The sequence below is a fragment of the Giraffa tippelskirchi genome, chromosome 4 (genome assembly GCF_054371585.1).
Source record: "Giraffa tippelskirchi isolate mGirTip1 chromosome 4, T2T-mGirTip1v1.2.pri, whole genome shotgun sequence".
Classification (NCBI taxonomy): domain Eukaryota; kingdom Metazoa; phylum Chordata; class Mammalia; order Artiodactyla; family Giraffidae; genus Giraffa; species Giraffa tippelskirchi.
Genome location: NC_137278.1, coordinates 108,115,487 through 108,132,408, shown reverse-complemented (window position 1 = coordinate 108,132,408; position 16,922 = coordinate 108,115,487). Strand labels below are relative to the sequence as shown.

Here is a 16,922-nt window from a genome sequence, read left to right as displayed (position 1 = left end):
ACATTGATTTATTTGTGCAATAAACAGTTACTGATCTTTGCTAAAGGTTGGGGATGGTAGCACCTGCAAAGATAAGTAAGACAAAATCCCTGCTTCCGAGAAACCACAGTGTTGTGTGTGTGGTAAGAGACAGAAAGGTTATCAAGTGGCTAGAATACAATAGGGTAGCAATTATTGTGACACAAGTATGCATAGGTTGCTATAGGAACTGAACCCTTAACTCTGGCTTGAGGGAAGGAAAAATCATTAAAGGAGATATGAAATCTGTGAGACAGGCAGGGCTGGAAAAGTGTCCCAGAAAGAGCTACAATATGTGAGAAGAGAATGTGAGGTGAGAAAAGGGGACCAGGGTGGGTGACTTTTTGTACTTTTGTAGGTTTGTAAGGGGTTTCAGCAATATTTCTTTCCTAGTCTGTTTATAAAAGAAGAGGAGAAATAGATTAAGTAGGTGGAAAAATAGAACAAGGCAGAGGAGAAAGGAGAGGGCCTGGTTCCACAGCTCTGATTCTGTAGTTCGAGTGCTGGGCAAATGAGGAAAGTTACTTGGTACCTCTGAGCATCTGTCAGTGTGGGCACTGGCCTGGGGATCTTTAAAACCTTTTCCAGCTTGAATGATCTTGTTTTCCGTAATTATCCTTGACAAAAGTGGACACATGTATGCTGATGGGCAAGATCTTTGACTCACTATTTGCTGTGAAACAACGAAAATTGTTTTCAGATCTTCTTTTCTTCCCATGACTGAACAGTGAAGAGTTTTTAATGCATCAGTAGTGGCTGTTTCTCAGCTGTTTTCCTTGGAGGGAGCGTTGATTTTTTTTTTTTTTTAAACATTCTGACACCTTTCCTTGTCACAATATCAGTACTGCTCCTGAACTACACAATACAATGATAAGAGCTGAAATTACTCATTGACATTATCATGGGCCTATTTTAGAAAACATCTCATGTTCATTTCCTAGAATATCATCAAGTCTCTACAATGTCCATTCCTTAAAAGAGCATGGTGTTTTTGTTACAACTGTGGTCTGTGAATTATGTCAATACTGTAACTTCCTTTTCTGATACTGTGGCCCAAAGTATAGCTTTGAATAAACTCTTTGCCCTAGCAGAATCTGATAGAGTTTGCTAAATTTGAAGTTAGCTATTTCCAATAATTTATCTTTACTCTTTATGTAGGTTATCTACCTTGTAGATTACTTAAGGCATATTTCAAATAATCAGACACTGCTCTTGTCTGACTTTGAATCCTTATTCATGAGCCCAGGTGAAGTGAACATTCATTAGTATTTTTATGACAGGACGCTTTTAAAAACTTCTAATGAGCTCCAGTTTTCTTTGCCTTTTTGGATTTATCAATCAATTCATACATTCACTTATCCAAAACATTTAATTCATTTGTCCATTGTTCTTTAAACCACTTATATACAAGGCTAATTTTAGGCAACATCCCTAAATAAGGTTAAAGCAATATTAGTTAAGGGAGAAGAGAGTGAGCAGTGTTTTATGATAGCTAAAGGCAGACACACACACGGTAAGATAATTTGGAGCTTCAGGGAAATCCAGGGGCTTGGTGGCTTAGATTTCATCCTCAGAACTTATTGCAGTAATAGTCCTGATGCTACTTCATGAGTCATGAACATTAGAATGGACCACACCATCAGCCAGGTGCCATGAAAAAGAGTTTGTTAAAATGAAAAAGCAGGATGGCTGTATCAATACATTAGCATGACTCCCTGGACAGAATCTTTTAGGCCTGCTAATTACTTTTTGAGTGAATTAATGCATGTGAGAAAATACAGGTAAAGATGTTGCTAGACCCTTGTAACCCAATGAGTACAATTTCTTTCAAAGTAGTTGGAGACTGAGACCAGCTAGCTAATGAATTTACATAAAGGGTCACATGAGGCCGCTACACAGAAACTTTAGCAATAAGCAATCCTGCCAACTCTTGACCTTTTCAGTTATAGCCTTTCTTCCTGCATTTCTGTGGAATAACACCTTGTATATAGTGATCAAGATTTTGCTTAATATAACACATTTTTTTCCTTTTAAAAGTATCTTTGTATATAAAGCAGTGCTTTTAAAATTTATGCAAGGGTACCGTCTATGGGGTCGCACAGAGTCGGACACAACTGAAGCGACTTAGCAGCAGCAGCAGCAGTGCCTTGGAAGCTACATTTCTCTGCTACTTTTCAGATCATCCTTTTCAACAGAGGATAATATAATGAAAGTGTGTACCTGTGTGCTGTTACCTCAGTCATGACCTACTCTTTTCAACTCTATGGACTGGAGCCCACCAGGCTCCTCTGGCTATAGGATTTCCCAGGCAAGAGTACTGGCGTGGGTTGCTATTTCCTCCTCCAGGGGATCTGCCCAACCCAGGGATTGAAACTGCATCTCTTGTGTCTCTTGCATTGGCAGGTGGATTCTTTACTACTGTGCCACCTGGGAAGCCCTAATAAAATGACTGGTAAAATAAGCAAAAGGTAATGATTTTAATTTCACAAGAACTTGACAACCTCCTGGGCTTTCGCCAGCCCCTCAGAACATCTACTTTTCCCTTGAACAGTGATACCAGTGCTGGGAGATGAGTGGGGCCTTCACTCAGTGTGTCGACACTATGGGAGGGACCATGGTGGAAAGTCAACTGGAAGCTGACAATGCTGGTTACAGAAAAAACGACTTGGAAACGAAGTGAAAATGAACAGATAAAGACAGTTGACTCTGGAGAGTCAACTGGGTAGGAAATTGGTGGATAATGAACTAAAAAGTGTAGCCATTCTGAGACTGAGGTTCAGGATAAGCAAAGAACAGTGTGTATTCTTTGGCCAAGGACCAGGTTGTTTACATAGTGAGTGAAGCTATTCCATTTACTGTGTGTGCATTCATGGAGTCTAGGGGTGTGTGTGTGTGTGTGTGTGTGTGTGTGTGTGTGTGTGTGTTAGGGGCTGGAGACTGAGGCAGACTGGAAAAAGCAAAGTTTCTATCTAATCAAGTCAGCTGCTCATCCTTAGCTCTAGTGGACTGTTGCATGTCAACCTAATGTCAGTTTTCCAAAGAAATAGGCAATCTGATATCTTAGAATAATCAAAGGTAGCATTAAAACAATTATGTGAATCAAACTGAGAATGTCTGTGGGCTATAGGACCCTCTGGTCACCAGCTGGTCACCTTTATTCTAAGCTGATTTCAGAATTACATGCTGCCTGTTGATACTTGCGCTGCTTATGAACTGGGTAACCTGGATACCTGCACCTGAATAATGGTTCCAAGAAGATTTAGCCCACTGGGTTGTTTAATTCAAAGAGTTCATGGCATCCTTTAGTGGGAGATATGTTACCTCTTAGCTCTGACAGTCCCTACACCAATGATCTTTACTATTAATAGTCCCTACTCATGCAAACATCTGGGGTCATGTCCAATATTAGGATTATCAGAGGTCTCAAAAGAGCCTGAAGGTCTAAAAGGAGGGCTTCCCTGGTGGCTCAGTGGTAAAGAATCTTCCTGCCAAAAATAGGAGACTTTGGTTTGATCCCTGGGTCAGGAAGATCCCCTGGAGAAGGAGATGGCAGCCCACACCAGCATTTTTTCCTGGAGAATCCCATGGACAGAGGAGCCTGGTGGGCTCTAGTCCATGGACATCTTACAGAGGCTTTATGATCTAGAGTGATTGAGTGTGTGTGTGTGTGTGTGTGTGTGTGTGTGTGTGTGTGTGTGTGTGGTGTGGGGCAGTTGAGGGGGAGAGGAGTTGGGGGAAGAACCCCAGAAAGTAACCATGGACTCCTAAGGGCATTCTCACTGTTAACAGTGACTGATTGTGAGCCTCCAAGGTTTCAGAAGAAGCTTGAGCCTTCTTTCCTCTCTGGTTGAGTTAGAAAGAAACAGATCAGTCAAACATGCTAAGATTAAACACTGATTTTATATTTTGATTAGCAGTGTTATATGTGCATTTCATCTGTTGGAAAAAATAAGCGCAATGATGTGTCAATGTAGGTTCATCAGTTTGACTAACACACCCTCTTGTGTAGGGATGCTAATAATGGGGGAGGCTGTATATGTGGGTAAGGGGGTACACAGGAAAAGCTGTGTACTCTCTGTTGAAATTTACTGTGAACCTAAAACTGCTCTAAAAGACAAAGTCTATTAAAAAAAAAAGCAAACCTTCTGCTAGTTCCCTTTCAACTCCTAGTATCCTATTTATGGTGAAAAAACTTTGAGACCCCTATTCTGGGAGGAGTATGCTGACTTATTCCTTTCCTCTTTTTTTCCCTACTCTTCCCTTTACCTTCCACCTGTTCATAGAGCTGCTGACTTTGAAATCCGTTACCCTCTCTCTGAGGTTCACTTATGCTCAAAGGAGTTACTGGTACGTAACCTATGTATAATACATTTTATTGGCTGAGTAAAGGAAGGAATGACTCTGACTTGGAAGTCATGAGCTTTGGTGTGACATTAGCCTCCGTTCCACACTAAAGGAACATTTGTCATGTGTTAGAACTCTGTCAATTTGGAGATTTTTAACCCACACTTATTTGTTAGGAGTTAAAATGATTCCTATTTTCAGAACAGGATGTTATAAATGGAAAATAACTTTAGACATCAGCTAATCAACCTCTGGCATCTTTTAGATGACATTGCATGTGGCTCTGCTCCTGTGTGTTGGAAGAAAGAGAGGTTAAGAGAAATTTACTGATGTGTTCAGTTACAAAGGGCTTCCTAGGTGGCTCAGTGGTAAAGAATCTGCCTGCCAATGCAGGAGATAAGGGTTCGATCTCTGGGTTGGGAAGATCCCCTGGAGAAGGAAATGGCAACCCACTCCAGTATTCTTGCCTGGAGAATCCCATGAAGAGAGGAGCCTGGAGGCTTCAGTCCGTGGGGTCACAAAGAGTGGGACATGACTGAGCACACATACATTACATCACCTCAGTTACAAGGCTGGTCGAGGGCAAGGTTGGTTATTCAAAGCCTAGTTCTTCTGATTCTTAGTAGCACATGTGTGACAAGGCTATTTTCAGAGGAAACCTAACCTAGGCAGGTGCTCCTGGAGGTAACAAATGCCATACTGGGAACATGGATGTAACTTGCAACTTTTGCTAATCATCAAGCTAGCTTCTACTACAAAGAATTTTTTATTTCCAGGGAGGGCAACATGGCTTCATTTTGATCTGGAGCTAAAGTTTTTTCCCCCTATACTTTTGTTTCTTTCTTTATTTTTGGCTTTGCTGGGTCTTTGTTGCTGTGCACACTTTTCTCTAGTTGTGGCAAGCAGGGGTTACTCTAATTGTGGTGCATGGGCTTCTCACTGCAGTGGCTTCTCTTGTTGCAGAGCATGGGCTCTAGGGTGCAGGGCTCAGTAGCTGCATCTTCCGGCTCTAGAGTACAGACTCAATAGTTGTGGCACATGGGCTTAGTTGCTCTGCCACATGTGGGATCTTCCCAGATCAGGGAAAAAACCCATGTCTCCTGCATTGGCAGGCAGATTCTTTGCCGCTGAGCCCCTGGGGAGGCCCAGAGCTAAAGTTTTTAATGAGCTTCGAACATGTATGTATACATATACGTTTGTGTATGTGTGTGTGTATAAATAAATAAATAAATAAATAAATAAATATACGGCTTCCTTGGTGGCTCACTGCTAAAGAATCCAACTGCAATGCAGGAGACGCAGGAGATGTGGGTTTGATCCCTGGGTGGGGAAGATCCCCTGGAGGAGGGCATGGCAACCCACTCCAGTATTCTTGACTGGGAAATCCCATGGACAGAGGAGCCTGGTGGTCTATAGTCCATGGGGTCGCAAACAGTCGGACACAACTAAAGTGACTAAGCATGCACGGGTATATATATTTTCTACTCAGCTTACTGACGTCAAGGAATTCTGAATATGATCTTGTGTAAATTCAGATTCCTGCTCATATAGGAAAATTCAATACAGTGAGCCCTGCTGATAACCTATCGAACATTACGATTTATCTGCAATCAGAAGGGGTGGGAGAGCAAATCCTCCTCTGAGACTCATCTCAAGTTGAGCACTTTTCTCATCATTGGCTTGGAAACCCCTCCTGCCTGGTGGTGAGAGTGTGCTGGCATGTAAGCTGACAACAGAAGCAGAGTGGGCAATCAGTTGAAGTGAGATCTTCAAGAGCATCAAGATGTCATTAAGAGAAGACTGGAAGACCTTTGGAATTAAATGGAGAGAGATTGAGTTCCCTGTACGTTTATTTCTCTAGAAAATATCTGTAGTCTTTGCTTGCCATCCTTGCTAGATTATGGTTTTCCTGGCTGCCTGCTGGCCCTCCCCACCCCTTCCCCGACCATTGTAGAGTGGTTTTGGAAAAGACTAATGTTAGCTGTTGGTGCTTTTGGACATTTGGATTGATTGAAGACAAGAGGCAGAAACTGATCCAATGAGGTGGGTGATCCATAAAATGATTTAATAAATAGGAAATCCGTAGGGCCTATTTTAGACAAAATGGTAATAGCTGAGTAGGCCTTATGCCTTTTACTGAATACTCTTTATCACTTCCGGAAAAGCACTGAGAATGCACTTTACACTTTAGTCTAAATTATGTTGAAAGTGAAAGTCACTTAGTCATGTCCTACTCTGTGACTCCCTGGACTATACAGTCTATGGAATTCTCTAGGCCAGAATACTAGAGTAGGTAGCCATTCCCTCCTCCAGGGGATCTTCCCAACACAGGAATGGAACCCAGGTCTCCCGAGTTGCAGGCAGGTTCTTTACCAGCTGAGCCACAAGTTACATTAGGTTCACTTTATTTTTTGCCTTTTAAGAAAACAGCCACACTAAGATAAAAATTTAGATAAGTCTCTGATTTGACCAACCAAAAAAAAAAAAAAACAGAAAGAAAAAGAACTAGCTAAGACTCCAGATTTATTTGTTTCTATGTGGCTGTGAAGGTTCCACTGAAAAGATACAAAGAAAAATTTTCTGGGTTTAACTGACTGAGGTCTGATTAGATTTAAGCTTGAGTATTTCCCTCCCTCCCTCTCTGCCATCATTTGTTGGTTCCTTCCTTCCCTCCTTCCTTTTCTTCACCTTTTCCTTCTGCTTGTTTCTTCCTTCCCTTCTTTGCTGACAAGAAAGGAAATGGAAGAGAAAGATGACACTGGGAAACTGAGGCTTCATAAACTCTTTATTCCTGTCAGGATAAAAAATAAATTACAATTAATCAATTGTAAAATTTAGACTCATAAATAGAAAGAATTTCCCTTCTCTGCCTTTTGTCAGATGAGTAACTAGGGGTTGGCCAGAGGAATTCTATGGTGCTTCAGACTAGACCTCCTTTCTGGGGGCCCTTCCTCGTCCCCGGGAGGAGCACAGGCTGGGGGCAGCGCCCTGGTGGAAGCAGAGGCAGCTGCAACCTGGCTGTTCCTTCAGTCCCCATCGGTGTAGAGGGTCTTCCTGAGGTGGTGAATGCGCAGGCAGCATAGAGTCCTGTTACCTCCCTCTCCTGCCTCCCCTGCCACACGCCTCCCTGGCAGCACCTGGTCTGTGGAAGGAACTCAGAATCTGATGGTGGAATGAAACAGCCTCATGAGATGACTTTTGAGAGTTTGGAGCCATTTCCTCAATATCCCTGAAAGCTGTCAGCAGCTACTTTCTGGTTTGTACTATTATGGTTTGAATTTTCCCCACCCCTTTCCACTTCTCTTATCCTGAAACCATAGCAATGCATTTCAGAAGATATGTGGACATTTATGCTTTTAGAGAGGGGGCATTAGGCATTAGAGAAATAGAAAGGAGACTTTTAATAGTTTTTCTCTGGGAGGATCTCCCAGAGAAGGAAATGGCAAGCCACTCCAGTATTCTTGCCTGGAGAATCCCATGGACGGAGGAGCCTGGAGGGCTACAGTCCATGTGGTCCCAAAGAGTCGGACACGACTGAGCGACTAACACTGACTGAAGACAGTCCTGGAACAGACTCCGTTTTGTCTGGATCAAGACATTCAATTTGTGTTGGATACATGTGCTTGGAGGCAGAATAGAATTTAAAAGCCTAAGAGTGAAGCTCCCGGTGACATCCTCTGTTCCTTTCACAGCCAATTGAACAACTCATTTGCAGTCATGATGGGCGACCCCCTGACATGCTTATCTGGTAAGCAGGTTATCTGAATGGGGTCTCTTCAGAGCCCCTCGGATTCTGGAGTGGGGTTGTGTCATAGGACATGCACGCCAGGCTGGAGGTCACGAAGGAGGGGAGGAGGTAGAAGCATGCCTGGTTGAGCTGGGAAGCCTATCTCAGCTTGCTGCTTAGGACACAAAGCTGCTGCTGGAAAGGCTGTGAGTTGCCCAGACAGGTGGCCCCATTTTGGATTTGTGGTTCCCAGACCCAAGCTGCTCTTCAGCCTGACAAGGATGGAGGTTCCCCCTGCTCCCTGTAGGCATTCTGCCCTCAATTGTATTGGGAAGGCACAAAGAAGGCAATTGATTCATAGACTCCTTTTAGGGAAAACAAAGCAAACAAAACAAAACAAAACCAAACCCTAGCAAAACTTAAACTATACTTTTCTATCTGAACCTGGTTTTGCCTTTCCTAGAAACAGTGCTTTGGAAATTCCTCCTGTGGTCGAAGGGCTCATCTTTAGACAGGTCAGAGGGTAAAGCTCATCGAAGCTGTTTGAATTTTCATTCTGTCTGAGAACTAACACACTTTCCCCATCTCTGACAGTACAATGGTTCCCTAGACTCAGGAGTCGGCAGATGGCTCACGGTAATAGATCGATGTTCCATATAGAAAATGATCTTTTAATTTTGTCCTTGTTCTCCCCACCCCCTACTATTATTTGAGAGGTCAGGGCGGGACAAAGACATGCAGGAGGAAGGTTGTGAACTGCTAGTGATCTCCCCCAGCCCCAACGAGCAACAGGGTGTCTAGCATGCCAAGTCTGGACCCCTTGAATATGCTGTCTGCCAGTTGAACTCCTTTTTTTATGGGCAGATCTAAAAAGAAAAAAAAAAGTAAACTGACATCTCGTTGTGGGAGGCATTCACTTCAAGGGTGGATGGCAGAGACAAGGCTTTTTTTTTTTTTTAATTAATTAATTAATTTTACCTGGAGGCTAATTACTTTACAACATTGTAGTGGTTTTGCCATACATTGATATGAATCAGCCATGGGTTTACATGTGTTCCCCATCCTGAACCACCCTCCCACCTTCCTCCCCATCCCATCCCTCTGGGTCATCCCATTGCCCCAGCCCTAAGCACTTGTCTCATGCATCGAACCTGGACTGGCGTTCTGTTTCACATATGAAAATATACATGTTTCAATGCTATTCTCTCAGATCGTCCCACCCTCACCTTCTCCCACAGAGTCCATAAGACTGTTCTATGCATCTGTGTCTCTTTTTCTGTCTCGCATACAGGGTTATCGTTGCTGCTACTGCTGCTAAGTCGCTTCAGTCGTGTCCGACTCTGAGTGACCCCATAGACGGTAAGCCAACAGGCTCCCCAATCCCTGGGATTCTCCAGGCAAGAACACTGGAGTGGGTTGCCATTTCCTTCTCCAATGCATGAAAGTGAAAAGTGAAAGCGAAGTCACTCAGTCATGTCCGACTCTGAGAGACCCCATGGACTGCAGCCTACCAGGCTCCTCCGTCCATGGGATTTTCCAAGCAAGAGTACTGGAGTGGGCTGCCATTGCCTTCTCTGAGGGTTATCGTTACCATGTTTCAAATTCCATATATATATGCATTAGTATACTGTATTGGTGTTTTTCTTTCTGGCTTACTTCACTCTTTATAATGGGCTCCAGTTTCATCCATCTCAATACAACTGATTCAAATGTATTCTTTTTAATGGCTGAGTAATATTCCATTGTGTATATGTACCACAGCTTCCTCATCCATTCGCCTGCTGATGGACATCTAGGTTGCTTCCATGTCCTGGCTATTGTAAACAGTGCTGTGATGAACACTGGGGTACAGTGTCTCTTTCGATTCTGGTTTCCTCGGTGTGTATGCCCAGCAGTGGGATTGCTGGGTCATATGGCAGTTCTATGTCCAGTTTTTTAAGGAATCTCCACAGTGTTCTCCATAGTGGCTGTACTAGTTTGCATTCCCACCAACAGTTAGGAGGGTTCCCTTTTCTCCACACCCTCTCTAGCATTTATTGCTTGTAGACTTTTGGATAGCAGCCATTCTGACTGGTGTGAGATGGTACCCCATTGTGGTTTTGATTTGCATTTCTCTAATAATGAGTGATGTTGAGCATCTTTTCATGTGTTTGTTAGCCATCTGTATGTCTTCTTTGGAGAAATGTCTGTTTAGTTCTTTGGCCCATTTTTTGATTGGGTTGTTTATTTTTCTGGAATTGAGCTGCAGGAGTTGCTTGTATATTTTGGAGATTAATTCTTTGTCCGTTGCTTCATTCGCTATTATTTTCTCCCTTTCTGGAGGCTGTATTTTCACCTTGCTTAGAGTTTCCTTTGTTGTGCAAAAGCTTTTAAGTTTAATTAGGTCCCATTTGTTTATTTTTGCTTTTATTTCCAATATTCTGGGAGGTGGGTCATAGAGGATCCTGCTGTGGTTTATGTCAGAGAGTATTTTGCCTATGTTTTCCTCTAGGAGTTTTATAGTTTCTGGTCTTACGTTTAGATCTTTAATCCATTCTGAGTTTATTTTTGTGTATGGTGTTAGAAAGTGTTCTAGTTTCATTCTTTTACAAGTGATTGACCAGTTTTCCCAGCACCACTTGTTAAAGAGATTGTCTTTTCTCCATTGTATATTCTTGCCTCCTTTGTCGAAGTTAAGGTGTCTGTAGGTGCATGGATTTATCTCTGGGCTTTCTATTCTGTTCCATTGATCTACATTTCTGAGAGACAAGGCTTTGACAGGACAGTGCCTCCTGTCCTCTGTCCTCAGGGTCTCAGCCTTTATTCCAGGACCTTTTGAACTAATGGATAGTGAGAAAATGGGAAAAGAGGAGGTGCATTGAATGGTACTTTTCATTCAGTGGGAGAGACTGGACACCCGTGCGGGAGCAAGGGCTGGGTCAGCAATGTCTCACTGTCCGGTTGCTGCACCGTCCAGGCCTTTTGTCCTCTTGTCACCCCGTGTTATTTGCTCATTAACTCAGCTGCCCAGGGACCGTGCTGCAAGGATGAGAGGGTAAAACTTAATGAGAGCGAAATGGGTGAAGGTGGGCAAAATGTACATACTTCTGGTCATGAGATAGACCCATCCTGGAGGTGTAATGTAAAGCCTGGTGACTACTTTAAACAAAGAAACCAGAACCCCGTCGGGGAGCCTTTCCGTGAGAGAGTAGACACGTCTGACTCTGTTTAACGAGAGAGCTTAGCCCCTCTTTGTCCCTCACATGGAAAGGAGGGCATCCTTCCTGCTCTCTCCTTTCCAGCGACTTCATTCTAGTAATCTGATTCCACAGGGTGTTTGTCTAGTCAAGCAGTTCCTGCTCCCAATTACCGGGGGTAATTGAAACTTAATTGTATGTCTGCTGATTACATTGCTTACTTCCTAGTCTCAAAGTAAGAGCAGTTGCTCACATTCCAAACTTGGGCCAGGAAGTAGCATGCCAGGATTCAAATTGTGCGGGAGACTTTCTCCCATGATCTTTCCCATTACCCAGTCACAGTGCCTGAAATTAGAGTTACTCATTTGGCCTAAAGCTCAGCTTTATTTCTTCCAATGAGAGGTAATACCATATCTATTTTTAAAAGTTTTTCACTTTTCTTCATTTTTGAAATTAGCATGCTTTAACAGTGATGACTATGTTATATAGTGTTTTTTTTTACCAACCAAATTTTATTAAGTTTATAATGCATTTTCAGTGGATAGGAGCTGAGAATGTTGTAAATGTGGTGTATTAGCAGTTATTAGTTAATCATATCTAAGCATTCCCCGGTGGCTCAGCAGGTGAAGAATCTGCCTGCAATGCAGGATACCCAGGAGAGGCAAGTTTGATCCCTGGGTTGGGAGGATTCCCCTGGAGGAGGAAAATGACAACCCACTCCAGTATTCTTCACTGAAAAATCCCATGGACGAAGGAGCCTCGTGGGCTACAGTCCAAAGTATTGCAAAGAGGTGTACATGACTGAGTGACTAAGCACATCATGAATTATTTCAGAATTTTTGTTTCTGGAAAGTTAAGCTGAGAAAAGTGCTTTGTAGAATTAGGAAAGCTAATATATTTATTTTTTTTAATTTTATTTATTTTTTAATTTAAGAATAATTGCTTTACAGAATTTTGTTGTTTTCTGTCAAACCTCAACATGAATCAGCCATAGGTAAACATATGTCCCCTCCCTCTATACTTCTTAAATTAATATCTATTAAACACCTTGCAATGTTCTAGGCTCTGCTTTTACTAGCATGATCTCACTTGATCTTTCAAACAATCCTATAAGGCACAGTTTATCTTTTATTATTACTCATTATTATTGTACAATTTTGGCTCAAATAATTTGAATGAATTCCATTTATTTCTGTAACAGATATTCATTGAGCACCTACTAGGTGCCAGGCATCCTTTTCAGTACTAAGAATTCAGAGATGAATAAGACAGGTACCGTCTCCAATCTTGGGAAGCTGATGTGATAAACTAGCAAACCAATAAATGAAATAATTTCAAATATTAACTGCTAGGAGGAAGATAAAACGCATTGCATCTGGGAATCACTGGGTGTGAAGGTAGATGGGAAGAGCAGCAGGTGCAGAGCAATGAAGATTTGCTTACTGTTTTGTGACTTTTCAAGGTCATCCAACTAGTGAGAGGCTCTGGGTTTTAATCCATTTCTGGGATAGTAAGCGGCAGTGGCGTGCATGAAAAGTTTGGCTTCTTTAAGGTGAAGCCATGAGAGTTTTTGGAGCGTGTTGAAACAATTTTTGCAAACTGGAATGGTGCCAGGACACCTGGCCTTCGAGGTCCACCCCCCACCCCCTTTTGGAACATTATGGACTTCAGAGGAAGTTGTTTTCATCATTTCTGGAAATGGGATTGTTCTTTGATGTTTTCTCATTCTGTTTGCCTGACAACCACACCAGAATGAGACTTTTTCAAGGTCTCCCTTGCCTAATGAACTGGAGGCCTTGGAAAAATCTGCCAAATAATAGAAATATTTCTCTTTCAGCTCAACTGCTGACCCAGACTAGTCAGAGAAATGGCCTTTCAAAGGATAAATCTATGAAATTCCATTTCTGGGGGCAAGTGCCTTGGTTTGCATTGAGCATTGTTGTAAATGTCAACTGTCCAGCTCCCACTGTCAGCTTGAATGGCCATCAGTGTTTATCCTCCCAAGGAAACTGCACCGACTTACTCAGCACGATTGGAAGATGTGAGGCCATACTGTTTCTTGTTAATGACAATCCTGCCCCTCTTATCTGTCCTCCTTCCTTTTTCTCCTGTGAGCTGCTTCCAGATGTTCCCAAGTTATGATGAAATGCTGACTTCTCTTAGCTGGGCTCTTGGTTTTCCTGTGCCACTCTGCTGAGCCGGCATTCCCATGACGCACCCTGTGAAAGCCTGGGAGTGTAGCAAAATGTGAGCTGGTGAGTGCGTATGAACCAGTTGAAGAGACTGAACAACGGGACAAGCTGTGGTTGTTTCCTTCCCTTGCAACTGGAAGCAGATGGAAAGAGCCTAGGGCACAAAATCTTTCCAAACGAATAATACTGGAATGTAATGTGCTGTCCTGTTTACTGTTGTATCCCCAAGACCTAGAACATAGCGGGTGTTGAGTAAACACTTGGTGAGTGACGATCGTGGCAGGCGGTCTCTAGGAGCTTAACCATCCTCTGCACGGCCTCCCCGTGCCTTTCTCACTCACTGCCACGGGGCTTTTGCTCTTGAGGGAGGAGTTGAGACTTAGAAACTGGGGAAGGCTTGTCCCGTTGCGGGCCTTCATTGACTGCCACAATCATGACTCTTTTTCCAGCTGCAGAGCACTTTGTGTGTGATAAATGATATAGAAACATACCCCTGGCAGCCAACTGGCCCCTCACCAGCTCTCTATAAATGCCAGCCAGAGGCAGCTCTGGTCCTGTGCCAGGCTGGAGACAGCAGAGCAAACCTCGCCGCTTCCGACCCCCTCCGTGGGACTCCTCATACCTCTCCAGCTGTTGTCTCAGCTCCAGACACTGCTGGATGGATTCTTTGTAACTTTCCTTCAGAGGATCTCAGAAGGAAATGTCATTCTCCCACTTCGCTCTGTCTCTGTTTGCTTTGGCAGAGAACTGCTTTGTGATCCTCTCTTCTCCGCTCTCATCTCTTTGATCCAGAATGCTCTCTCCTGCTGCTTTCTTCTTGTTCTTGGAGACCTAAAATGCAAGCCTGGCTTTGATAGGAATGACAAGAGGATGTGTTAGGTCGTTTGAGAGGGGTCTAGATGAACAATTCTGGGTCTTAAAACTTATTTCCCCTGTCCTTCCAAGCTGGGTTACACTGAAACAGTCTAGGAGAGAGAATTTGTATTAGTGAAATGTTTAGTCCAACGACTGAGGGGCTATGTTGCTATGTTTTGTGGCTTTTGAGACTCAGACATTTTCATCCTTTAGCACCTGAGAATTTGGGAGGTATTTTTCTTATTACATATGTCACACCTTAACTGGCAATGGTCTTCTGATTGTTTGTTTGGTGGTGGATAAAATAATGGTATCACACAACAGGTGAAATCTTAGATTTGACAAAATAAGGAAGTTAATTCTGGCAAGACATGTCCCAATTTTTTTATAAGACATTATTTTTTAAAAGCAGTTTAGGATTACAACAAATTTGAAAGAGAGGTACAGAGATTTCCTGTACACTCTTTTCCTCCCCATATACATAGCCTCTCTCATTATCAGCATCACTCCCTGAAATTGTACATTTTTTTACCAAGGATGAACGTACACTGACACATCGTAATCACTCCAAGTCCACAGTTTACCTAAGGGGTCACTCTTGGTGTTGTATATGCTATGGGTTTGAGCAAATATATAATGACATGTATTCATCGATATAATGTCATATAGGGTATTGTTACTGCCTTATTCATCATCCCCTCTCCCCCTGGGTAAACCACTGATCTTTTTATCATCCCCACAGTTTTGCCTTTTCCAGAATGTTGTATGGTTGGGATCATACTGTATGTAGCCTTTTTCAGATTGGTTTATTTCACTTATATGCATTAGTTTCCTTCATGTCTTTTCATAGCTTGGTAGATAGTTTCCTTTTAGCACTGAACAAAATTTTATTGTTGGGATATATCACAGTTTACTTATCCATTCATCTACCCAAGGACATCTGGTTGCCTGCAGATCTGCTTTAGCAATTATGAAGAAAGCTGCTATAAACATCCACGTGCAGGTTTTTGTGTGGACATACATTTTCAACTCCTTTGGGTAAATACCTGGGAGTGTGATTGCTGTATCATCTGGTAAGAGCACATTCAGTGTTGTAAGAAATCACCAGACTGTCTTCCAAGGAGGCTGCACCCGTTTGCATGACCACCAGTGAGGAGTGAGTGTTCCTGTTGTTCCACATCCTCACCAACATTTGGTGATGTTAGTGTTCTGGGTGTGGGCCATTCTAAACCTGGAGCTTCCCTGGTGGCTCAGTAGTAAAGAATCCACCTGTAATGCAGGAGATGCAGGTTCGATCTCTGGGTCAGGAAGATCCCCTGGAGGAGGAAATGACAACCCACTCCAGTATTCTTGCCTGGGAAATCCCAGGGACAGAGGAGTCTACTGTGGGCTGCAAAGAGTTGGACATAACTGAGTGATTAAACCATCACCACCAAAGCTGGGTGGTGGTACCTGATCTCTGTTTTAATTTGCTTTTCTCTGATGACAAGTGATGTGGAGCATCTTTCCATATGTTTCTTTGCCATTTGTATACTTCTTTGATGTTTATGAAGGTCTTTGGCCCATGTTTTAAGCATGTTGTCTGTTTTCTTACTGATTTTTAGATCTTTGGACATTTTGAATCATGCTTCTTTATTGGGTATCTCTTTTGCAATTTTTTTCTCCCAGTCTGTGGTTTTTCTTCTAATTCTCTTGATAATGTCTTTCACAGAGCAGGAGGTTTTAGTTTTAATGATGTTCAGCTTATCAGTGATTTTTTTCATGGTTTGGGTCTTTGGGCATCACCATGCTCAAGGTCATTTAGGTTTTCTCCTATGCTATCCTCTAAGAGTTTTATATCTTTACATTTACATTCATCAATATGATCCATTTAGAGTTAATTTTTGTGAAGGGTGTAAGATCTGTGTCTATATTAATTTTTTTTCTGCATTTTTTTGGCATCCAGTTGTTCTAGCACCATTTGTTGTAGAGCCTACCTTGCTTCATTGTATTCAGTTCAGTTTAGTCGCTCAGTCGTGTCCGACTCTCTGCGACCCCATGAATTGCAGCACGCCAGGCCTCCCTGTCCATCACCAACTCCCGGAGTCTATCCAAACCCATGTTCATCGAGTCGGTGATGCCATCCATCCACCTCATCCTCTGTCGTCCCCTTCTCCTCCCGCCCCCAATCCTACCCAGCATCAGGGTCTTTTCCAATGAGTCAACCCTTCGCATGAGGTGGCCAAAGTATTGGAGTTTCAGCTTCAACATCAGACCTTCCAATGAACACCCAGGATTGATCTCTTTCTGGATGGATTTATTGGATCTCCTTGCAGTCCAAGGGACTCTCAAGAGTCTTCTCCAACACCACAGTTCAAAAGCATCTATTCTTCAGTGCTCAGCTTTCTTCACCGTCCAACTCTCACATCCATACATGACCACTGGAAAAACCATAGCCTTGACTAGACGGACTTTTGTTGGCAAAGTAATGTCTCTGCTTTTAAATATGCTATCTAGGTTGGCCATAACCTTCCTTCCAAGGAGTAAGCGTCTTTTAATTTCATGGCTGCAGTCACCATCAGCAGTGATTCTGGAGCCCAAAAAAGTAAAGTCTGACACTGTTTCCACTGT

At 42.8% G+C, this 16,922-nt stretch overlaps 1 long non-coding RNA gene across 1 annotated transcript in view; it reads left to right on the top strand.

The window, feature by feature from the left end:
* The window catches only part of LOC145503723 (uncharacterized), a 90,288-nt gene that overhangs the window by 54,877 nt on the left and 18,489 nt on the right, over positions 1-16,922 (top strand). Inside the window, exon 3 of the long non-coding RNA XR_014051684.1 lies at positions 9,381-9,448. This is a non-coding gene — a long non-coding RNA (uncharacterized LOC145503723). The remainder of the gene's footprint in view (positions 1-9,380; positions 9,449-16,922) is intronic.